The sequence below is a fragment of the Nomascus leucogenys genome, chromosome 16 (genome assembly GCF_006542625.1).
Source record: "Nomascus leucogenys isolate Asia chromosome 16, Asia_NLE_v1, whole genome shotgun sequence".
NCBI lineage: Eukaryota > Metazoa > Chordata > Mammalia > Primates > Hylobatidae > Nomascus > Nomascus leucogenys.
Genome location: NC_044396.1, coordinates 53,472,342 through 53,482,642, shown reverse-complemented (window position 1 = coordinate 53,482,642; position 10,301 = coordinate 53,472,342).

Genomic DNA, 10,301 nt, shown 5'->3' with positions numbered 1-10,301 from the left:
GCGTTTACTTCCCCTTCACCTTCCACCATGATTGTAAGTTTTCTGAGGCCTCCCCAGCCATGTGGAACTGTGAGTCAATTAAACCTCTTTCCTTCATTAATTACCCAGTCTCAGGTATTCTTTATAGCAGTGTGAGAATGGACTAATGTAGCCTATCTCAGACCATTTCCTCCTGGACACATAGGCTGCCATTTCTAGCTTGTCATATCCATACTCTCATAAGAGACTTATCCACAAGACTCTCCTGGGAAGAGAGGTTCAGGTCTGCTCTGCTCCTGAATATTACCAAATTTACTCAGGATTTTTAACATGCACACTCTGACCCTGGGTCTCCACCGAGGAGGACCATTTGCAGAGTTGTATACCAGTTTCTAACCCCATTACTCTTCTCTTGGACTTATCTCTTTTTCAGCAATCATTAGAACTCTTCACGTATTTTATCTCTTGTTTATATTTATAAATATATATGTTTTGCTCTTGAGTTCTTTAGGTATGGTTTCTGAGGCTCAAAGCCTGGTACCTGTAATTTCATATTTTTTTTGTCTCCAAGATATGCTCATTACCAAATGTTATGATAGTTTATTTTAAAACTCAGTTGACACTTTTTCTTTTCTCAGCACATTTGCTGGGTCTTTTTTCCCATGAGGCAAAACTTCCATTTGGTCTCTTACATTGCCCAGCACTTGCAGTTAGGCAGGGCCACTTGACTAGTTCTAGCCATGAAATATGGGTAAAAATAATGACTGCCACATACCTACATCCATGTACAATTTTATGTGCTTTCTTCTGCTGTGCCTACCAAGGAGGACATGCACTCAAATGATACAGCTACAAGGTGACGGCACCTGCTTTAGCCTGAGTCCTGAGTGACTATATGGAGCAAAGTCTTTCACTGACCCACAATGAACATGTAGCATGAATCAGAAATAAACTATTGCGTGTTTAACAGAAATAAACTATTTAACAGAAATAAACTATTATGTGTTTGCAGTTGTTTGTTATTGCAGCACAGTCTGGCCTATCCTGACTAATACCATAGGCTGGAATGCTCTTACACATTGATTGAGGAAGTATCAGGAATATAATGAGATTCTTGAGGGAAAAAGAAAAGAAACAAACAAACCTTGGCTGATACTCTAAACTATTATCCCATTACAATTTTATAAGGCAAGGATGTTATTCAAAATATTGAACAACCTGTATAGCATGAGTCCAACTAATCAGAACAGTCACAAAAACAAATCAGAAGAGATATCACCCAGTAGAGTATGCAGGGATGTGTCAGCTGAAGATCCTTGGCATGTTGTCAGAGCAATATGAGCATTAAATATCTTGAATATGGAATAAGTGAATGAGCAATAAGGCTGATTATAAGCTGAGTTCATGGCCTCTGCATCTAAAATTTACTTAAAACAAAGAAGGTGGACCCCAGAGTCTGGAAGTTTAAATGGATGCATTTCCCTGGCTGTTCCTTCTGCTCCAACCTGAAAAAAAAAATAAAGCAACTGGATCTCAGCATCTATATCTGCTTATCTATTTTATGGCCAAATCATTTCTTATCTGTTAACATTTAGCTTGCTCAAAATGTGGCCATTTATATGTCAACATATTTATTGATATGTTTTCAAGTGTACTTCTAATTGTTCAGAATGTCAAATTCTTTCTGGGAAACTCAAATAATTGATATATTCCTGCCACTATGGATAATCAATAGTCTAGTGATGCCCTAAGTAACAAACTGAGAGACCGAGAAGACCTCCTGAACCATCAGAGAAAGATTCAAGAATGTTCTGGGTGGTTCTAAGGTTAAGTACACACTGCTGTGGGCTTATTTGGACATGGGCCATTGTTATATGATTGGAATATTTGTCCCCTCCAAAACTCATGTTGAAATTTGAACACAAATGTTTCAGGATTGAGAGGTGATTGGATCATGAGGGGTCTGCCCCAGTGAATGGATAAATCCATTCATGGATTAATTGATTGAAGGGTTAATGGATTAGTGAGTTATCATGAGAGTGGAATGGGTGGCTTTATAAGAAGAGGAAGAGAGCCTGGGCTAGTACACAAACACACTCAGCCCCCTCACCATGTGATGCCCTGCCTACCTCAGGATGCTTCAGAGTCCCCACCAGTAAGAAGGTCCTCACCAGATGCAGACCCTTGACCTTAGACATCTCAGCCTCTGTAAGTGTAAGAAATAAATTCTTTTTTCTTTATAAATTACCCAGTTTCAGGTATTCTCTTATAAGCAACAGAAAACAGACTAATATAGTGATTACTAATGCCATTTTAGTAGCTTTCATCTAGCCAGAAGAAACAATTCACAAAGAATCTAACTTCTCAACCATTGAAAGAAATGGAAGTTTTCCATAGTGTGGCCAGTGAAAGCTTACATATTACAAGAGACTACGAACCTGGAAATAACTGAATGGCTGAAATTATGTGCAAAAATTCTGTCTTTGTACTTACATGCTTGGCATATTACACATGCATTTCTAGCTTTATACATGCCCCAAGAATATTTTTAGGAGATGAATAAACCCCAAGTTGCAAAGACAATTTCCTTGCAAAGAAAAGACTTTGTCTGACTAATCCAAATGGCAAAATAAAAACAGGAGAGAGAAAGATGAGTCTTTAAGTCTTAAAAACACTTGAATTGTAGTTAAAAGAAAATCAAAGCCTCAGATGGTAGAGTGTTGATGCATTTAGATGAAAATCAAAATGAAGAATGAAGAAAGCACTAAGTAATCCTCTTCTGGTTGAGTCAAAGGATTTGCTTCCTGAAATTCAAGTGATGATAGAAGGAGGGAGTACATGGTCTAGTGTCTGAGCTTGGGGAGGAGTGTGGCAGGAACGTTGTCCTGACAGCAAGGTTGGAAGGGGAAAAGAAAACTTGCTTGGCAAGCTTGGTCAAAGCTTGTTTGTTGGGAAAACAATGTAGGCAGGGAAGGAGAGATTTCTGGACCAGAGATTCCTTAACTTGGAGGAACAACAGCTGCCTCCAAAGATCCAATTGTCCTTTCATTTATTTTAGAAGAGATAAAGAAGGACATATATTAAAAACTAAAGAGACTTGGGGTTGAATGAGAAGATCTGGAGTCAGAAAATGCAGATACCAGAATTTTGTAGCTACTAGCAATTTATTTTATAGAAAGCTTTTAAATACTGGGATCAACTTCTTTCTTTTTTTCCAACATGGAGAATATTAAATGGAGAGGATAGAACTGGAATTTTTTCTCAACTTCTATTTCTCTATTTCAAAGATGCTAATAAGTCTGCCATAAACACCAGCTGGGCTGCAGCTGGAACAAATTGGGTCTATTCATTCTCATGAGTATTTGACCAAGCAACCTTGCCATATGACTTTTCATAAGCATAAAATCTGGAATTGTAAAAGAAACTGAAATCAACATTTATGGAGTGGGCCTAAAGGGCAGGCCCTGCAGACCTGAAGTGCAGGTCACATGTTGCTGCAAAGATTCCTTCCTCTCTACTCCTGGCAACTGTCCCCACTCCTACTCCCACGCTCCATCCTTGCTCTTTTCTCCTGGTCTCTCAAGGTCTCATCCTTCTCTCACTATCTGCCACAGATGTCCAAAGGGGCTGAGAAAACTCCACTACTATGAAGAATGAGAGAAGGGAGATTGAGGAATAACTAGCCATCTGCCAATCACATCATGCTCTTGTTAAGCGTCTCTGCATCAGAGAAGATACTTCATTCTAAATCACTTTTGCATTCCCAGAACCTAGTCCAGTCCTTGGCGCATAGTAGGTGCTTAGTAAATGCCTGCCAAATAAATTACTATCATGTAAGAGAATCACAAAGCACAGATTTTTAGTGTAAACTTTGTGAGGATAAAAATCAAATGCCTTTTAAATAAGTAAAGCATTGAAGATACCCATTATTTGTATCCTAAACTAGTACTCAAAATACAGATGACTTCTTATTTCTTTAAAAGAGGGGAAACCTTTAAATTAAAACAATAGACAAGAGGCAGAAAATGAAAAGACTGATAGGCCTAAAGTTAGGCGTAATTCCATCTTCTTGAGTTTTGATTTCAGCCTCCTTACTTACCCAAGAAGGCATTTGTCATCCCTGAAGCCTTAGAAGGAATTTTATCCTTCCTTAGAACCAGAAAATAATGGGCACAATTGTCTGCTGGTCCCAGGCAAAGGGTGGCACTAACGGGGGAAAGGAGAGACAGGTGATGATAAGGTTAATCTTAGACTAGTAATTTTCAGGAACATGGCATCAAAGAAAACACCATTGGTTTCCTAACAAAGAGCTTAAGTCACCTTTAAAGCAATAGTGCAACACCAACATGGAATTCAGTCTCCTCCTAGGAGGTTTTGTAGCTTCCACTAAAAGCAGGCCTTGGAAAGGCTCCCTCCAGAGTTCTGCCCAGCTCTCTCCCTCTAGCTCTTGTGGTGTGCTTTCCTTTGCTCCTCACAGAGCCCCTGGTCCAATGGGAAGGACAGACAATTACAATCCAGAGTGATGGACAGACAACACCCTGGAGTGTGGCCAAGGCATCCAGGGCTCACAGGGATGTTGGTGTGCAGAGTGGCTGGGAGGCTTCATGGAGCAGAGCTTCAGGAGAGATTTAGAGGGCAAGCGAGAGTTATCCAGCCAGGGAATGAGGAAAGGAGGAGACCCAGACCTGAACAAAGACAAAAAGCAGGAGAGAGCATGGCATGCCTGGGGAACTCCAGATGGCTCAGCGAGGTCTGTGAGGAAGGTGCCACCTGGGGCAAGGTCTAGGCTCACCATGCCAAGGAGTTTGGATCTTATCTGTTAGTGACAGGCAGCCACTGATGGGCTTTAAGAGGAAGAATAACATCGTTGGGTTGTGTCACGAAAACCTTCTGGCAGTCATATGGGGCATAGAAAAGGGAAGATTGGGGACTAGAAAACTAGTGAAATTGTTCAAGGGACACAAATGAACATCTGGCCAGGGCAGGAGCAGGTAGGATCCGAGTTGGGAGGACAGATCTGGGAGCTTAGAGGAAACCTGGCAGGCTTTAGACAATGATGGTCTCCAAGGGAGTGAGGGAGGGAAAGGAGGCAAGGGTAGCTTTCTGGGCTTCTAGTAGGAGCCATCTGAAGCTTGATGGTGCCATTATGCCTTAGAGGAGCAGAACTAGGAACACAGATACTTTAGAAGTGACAAGCCTGGTTTTGTTAGATCGAGTTTGAAGTATCTGTGGGACATCCAGGTAGAGGTGTCCAGTCGGCAGTGGGAACTGAGGTCTGTAGCACAGGAGAGACCAGGCTGGTGAGGGACACCTGACACCTGTTTGAGTTCAGGTTCTCAGGAGTAAGGCCACAAGTTGAGGATTCACGTACAAGTGGTTTATCACAGAAGTCCTCCCGAAGGAGTGAGGAGCATGGGAGGTAAATGGAGGGAACTCAGTGTATTGGTTTCCAAGAGCTGCCATGACAAAGCAGTACAAATTGGATGGCTTACACAACAGAATCATATTGTTGAAAGTCCAAGAAGAAGGCGTCAGCAGGGTTGGTTCCTTCTGAGGGCTGTGAAGGAGAATTTGCACCCTGTCCCTCTCCTGGCTGCTGGTGGCTCCTGGCAGACTTCAGTATTCCCCAGCTGGCAGATGCATCACTCCAATCTCTGCCTTCATCTTCACACAGTGTCCTCTCTGTGTATGTGTCTGTGTCCAAATGTCCTCTTTCGATAAAGACTCCAGCCCTATTGGATTAGAGACCCATCTTCTCCAGTATGACTTCATCTTAATTTAAGTAATTATATCTGCAACAACCCTATTTCCAAATGAGTTCACATTCTAAGGTTGGGGAGGTTAAGACTTCAACATGGAAATTTGGGTTAGATACAACGCACCCCGTAACATGAAGCAAGGTGAGATCTAAGCAACAGGCTTGCAAAGGGAAGCCTTGGCCTCACTCCCCTGGGAAACTGTGGGTAAGAAATGCCTCAGAGTCACCCAAGTCTGAGCTGGGCTTTCTTGCTCCTGGGCTGACAGTCAGCAGTTAATGGTCTCAGGGCTGTGGAGGGAGAAATGGAAACTGCTAGTCACCTCTAGAACTGTGTGTATCTTTGTGTGGTTAAAAACACAGTAAAAGAATTTTTAGGGCTGGGCACGGTGGCTCATGCCTGTAATCCCAGCACTTTGGGAGGCCAAGGCAGGCGGATCACCTGAGGTCGGGAGTTTGAGACCAGCCTGACCAAAATGGAGAAACCCCATCTCTACTAAAAATACAAAATTAGCTGGGCGTGGTGGCACGTGCCTGTAATCCCAGCTACTCAAGAGGCTGAGTGAGGCAGGAGAATCACTTGAACCCGGGAGGCAGAGGTTGCAGTGAGCAACCATTGCACTCCAGCCTGGGCAACAAGAGCAAAATACTGTCTCAAAAAAAAAAAAAAAAAAAAAAGAATTTTTAAGAAGCACTAACATTGTCCATTACAGTGGTCATTAAGATTGAAGGGTTAATTTGCCATGGGAATGGCTGAAAGCCAAGACCCATATTCCAGAGGCAGGAAGAACAAGAGGAACTTGTGAAGGAGAAAGGAGGTGGGCAGAGGACCCAAGAATTCAGGTAATGAAGATATTAAACCAGGTGCGCTGGTTTTGTAGTAACTTGGGATCCCAATGCAAAAATCAAGACAGCTGACCAACCAGATATAGAGGGAGACAAAGGGACACTTTTGAAATGAAGACTGAAAAATCTGGGCGATGTCGTTGTTATACCTGGGCTTAATGTGTGCTGGAAACCTGAGTGATGGAGCCTCAGGACCAAGATGAAGAAGATGAAGGCTCCTGTTTCCATCTGCTGATCTCATTCCATGATGGTCAGCCATGTTGGAACATTCACATTTCCCAGCGTCTGGATTCTGGCTCCTGGGGAGTTGAATAATAAACAGCACTGCGCACTCTGGTGGTGACCGTAACCAGAGTCATCTGAAAAAAATCATAAAGTAAAACCACTAAGCTCTGATTTGAAAAACATCATCTAAGACAAGAAATCTATTTGATGTCTGAACATACTCATAATCTCTGCAGGCCTGGCCAGCCGACTCTCAATCAAACCACAATGTCTAACAAAATGTTTCTCTGTATTTAAGAAAAACAACAACAGCAAAAAAACCTCTTCAAAGACAGAACTATCCAGGGGATCGAAGTTGTGAGAACAAACATTATTTTCACATATTTCTTTTAAAAAGAGACATATTCTCAGGATGGTTCCCTAAATAAATAATTATTCAAAGGGCAACATCTTCACCCTAGCCTTCTTTTTTTTTTTTTTTTTTTTGAGACAGAGTCTCACTCTGTTGCCCAGGCTGGGGTGTAATGGCACGATCTTGGCTCACTGCAACCTCCACCTCCTGGGTTCAAGCAATTCTCCTGCCTCAGCCTTCTGAGTAGCTGGGATTACAGGTGCCCACCACCATGCCCTGGTAATTTTTTTTGTTCTTTTATTTGAGACAGGGTTTCACCATGTTGGCCAGGCTGGTTTTGAACTCCTGACCTGGTGATCTGCCAGCCTTGGCCTCCCAAAGTGCTAGGATTACAAGCGCGAGCTACTGTGCCGAGCCCACCCTAGCCTTCTGAGTCTGAGATTCAGAGGGGTCGCAAGGAAAATCAGGTAGCTTCTACTTCAAGAAAGGGATGCTGGACTGGCAGGAGTGACAGATGTCCAGACACAGGATTTGTGAGTGTCAGCTGATCATGACCAAGCATAGACCTCCCCATGGAGACAAATTGAAAGGCCATGTGGATCTAGAAGAGCAAGCAGCCCAACAAACATTTCAAACAGTGACACCATTTACAAAGGGCTGCCTTCTTGGCTTTCATACCTAGTCAGAAAGACAAAGAACTGCAATACTGCTGGCAGTTACTATTTAAGGATTTACTTGTCAAGTTGCTAAGGAAGTTGCAGAAACAGATGGACAATACCACTTAGGAGATGAAATCTTCAGAGTTCCTAGGGGTTATGGAGCCCCATTTCCATCCCTCCCTCACGCCATCTGGGCTTTGATGTGGGCTGTGACAAAAATACCACCACTTTACTGCAGAACTGCAGGATTTAAAATATGGCAATTTCACGGAGCTACATTGATAACATTCCTCAGTTGGTGTCTTAGCTGCCATATCTGTCTGACAACCTTGCCTTTCGATTCTTTCTGTGATACCTGGAAAACAAATATTTATGAAATGAAGAGAAGAAAGTATGAATTAGGAATATGCAATTGACATCAATATACACCAAACTCCGAGCTAGACACTGCCACATGTAATTTAATTTGATCTTCACAGTAATCCTGAAATGCTGATCAGAGAGGTAACTTTAAAAAAACTTAGTCTGTAGTTTGGGAGATAAAGCATACACAGAGAAATGTGAAATGATGAAAACAACAGGGTGCAACAATAGAAAGGATTCATTCATTCGTTCATTCATTCATTCATTAATCAATAAACAATTACTGAGCACCTGACAGGCACTGTCCTAGGTACTGGACAAACCACGGTAAGGAGCTCACATTCTACTGAGGGAGACAGTCCGTGAATAACATCAACATGGAAAGCAGGTGGTGACAAGCGGGATGGTGGAAAGTGCTCTGGAGAACCCAAGGCTGCCAAGTGTGATGCCCAGTGAACTGCCATGAAGGGAGAGAGGAAGAGATAGGCTGAGCCTGGGCTGCCGAGGAGGACGCCTAAAGGAAGAGAACTCAACCTTGAACTTGAAGGATGAGTAAAATTTAAGTGAGAAAAGTGCAGTTATCTGTTCACCACTTAGGCAATATTTAGTGAGCACTACTGTCTATTAGAAACTCCAGTAACAATTAGGCTTTGTCCAGTAAATGATTATTACAGGAATGCCTGACAGAGAGATAGTTGCTCAATAAGTTAACCTAGCTCATTCATATGTGTGTGTGTGTGTGTGTGTGTGTGTGTATATATATATGAAATATATAGGTCAGGCTTGGTGGCTCACACTTGTAATCCCAGGAGGCAGAGGTTGCAGTGAGCTGAGATCATGCCACTGCCCTGAGCGACAGAGTGAGACTCTGTCTCAAAAAAAAAAAAGAAAAATATGTATCTCATATATACATATAAAATATATATAATCACATACACGTGTACACACACACAGAGCTTATTATTATCTATCTACCAGGCGAAGTTCCAAGTGCTTTATATACTTTACTTCATTTCACCCCCAATGTACAAATGAAGAAACTGAATTATGGAGCGATTGAGTAACTCTAAGTCACAAAGCAACAGAGCTGGAATTTAAACCCAGGTAGTTTGGTTCCAGAGCGGCACTTTTAAGCAGCAGTCTGCAAGGTATGGCCCATAGGCCAACTCCATTGCACTACTTGTTTTTATAGACACAACTTTACGGGAATATAGCTATACCTGTTCATATTATCTATGGCTGTCTTTGTGCTATAAGGACAGAGAGACAATATGGTCCACAAAGACTAAAATATTTACTATCTGGCTCTTTACAGGAAAAGCCAGGCTTTAACTATCACACCACACTGCTTCCATGGATGGGGTGGAGACGGTGATAAAGTCCAGACCCTGCCCTCGAGAACATCACAGCCTAGTAAAAATAAGAAGCCATTTCAGTGCATCCTGCTCTCATTATGTAACATAAAAATAACAATTAACAAAACAGCAATGCAGCAATAATGACAATAGCAGTAATCATAGCAAGCATTAGTTGAAGGCTTACTGCATGCCAGCTGCAGTCCTTAGTTCTTTACACTTAGTAAGTCACTGAATTCTCCCAGCGACCCCATGAAATCCGTCCTATCACTGTCCTCACTTTATAGAGCAGGAAACTGAAGCACCGAGTGTTTAACAGTGTTACCCATCACCCCCCGGGAGCACACAGACTGGACCAGGCATTCTGGAAGGGAGGTAGAATTCAGGGAGACAGAAAAGGCAGACACCAACTTAGGACAGTGGAGGCTTCACTGTCCATAAAAATTGATTTGGACTTTTTTCCTTGGTCAATTATAATTAGAAATATAGAAGATACATTTTACTGAGGGGCCTGATCATTAGAAGAAATCTCCTCTGGCAAAGTCTTTAGCAGTAAATCTCACCAGGAAGTACCCTACCTCATCGCCAAACCTCGGTTTCTCATAAGGAAATCTAAGGAGAGTCTCAGGAGATAAAGAATGCCAACAGCCCTGAAATCGCTGCTGTTGGCAAAAATTGTGCTTTAGAACAGCACCTGCCATCAATGGGTGCTCAACATACCCACTGAGTTTTATATTTTGTGATTGAGTTAGTTGTATATTTTGTAA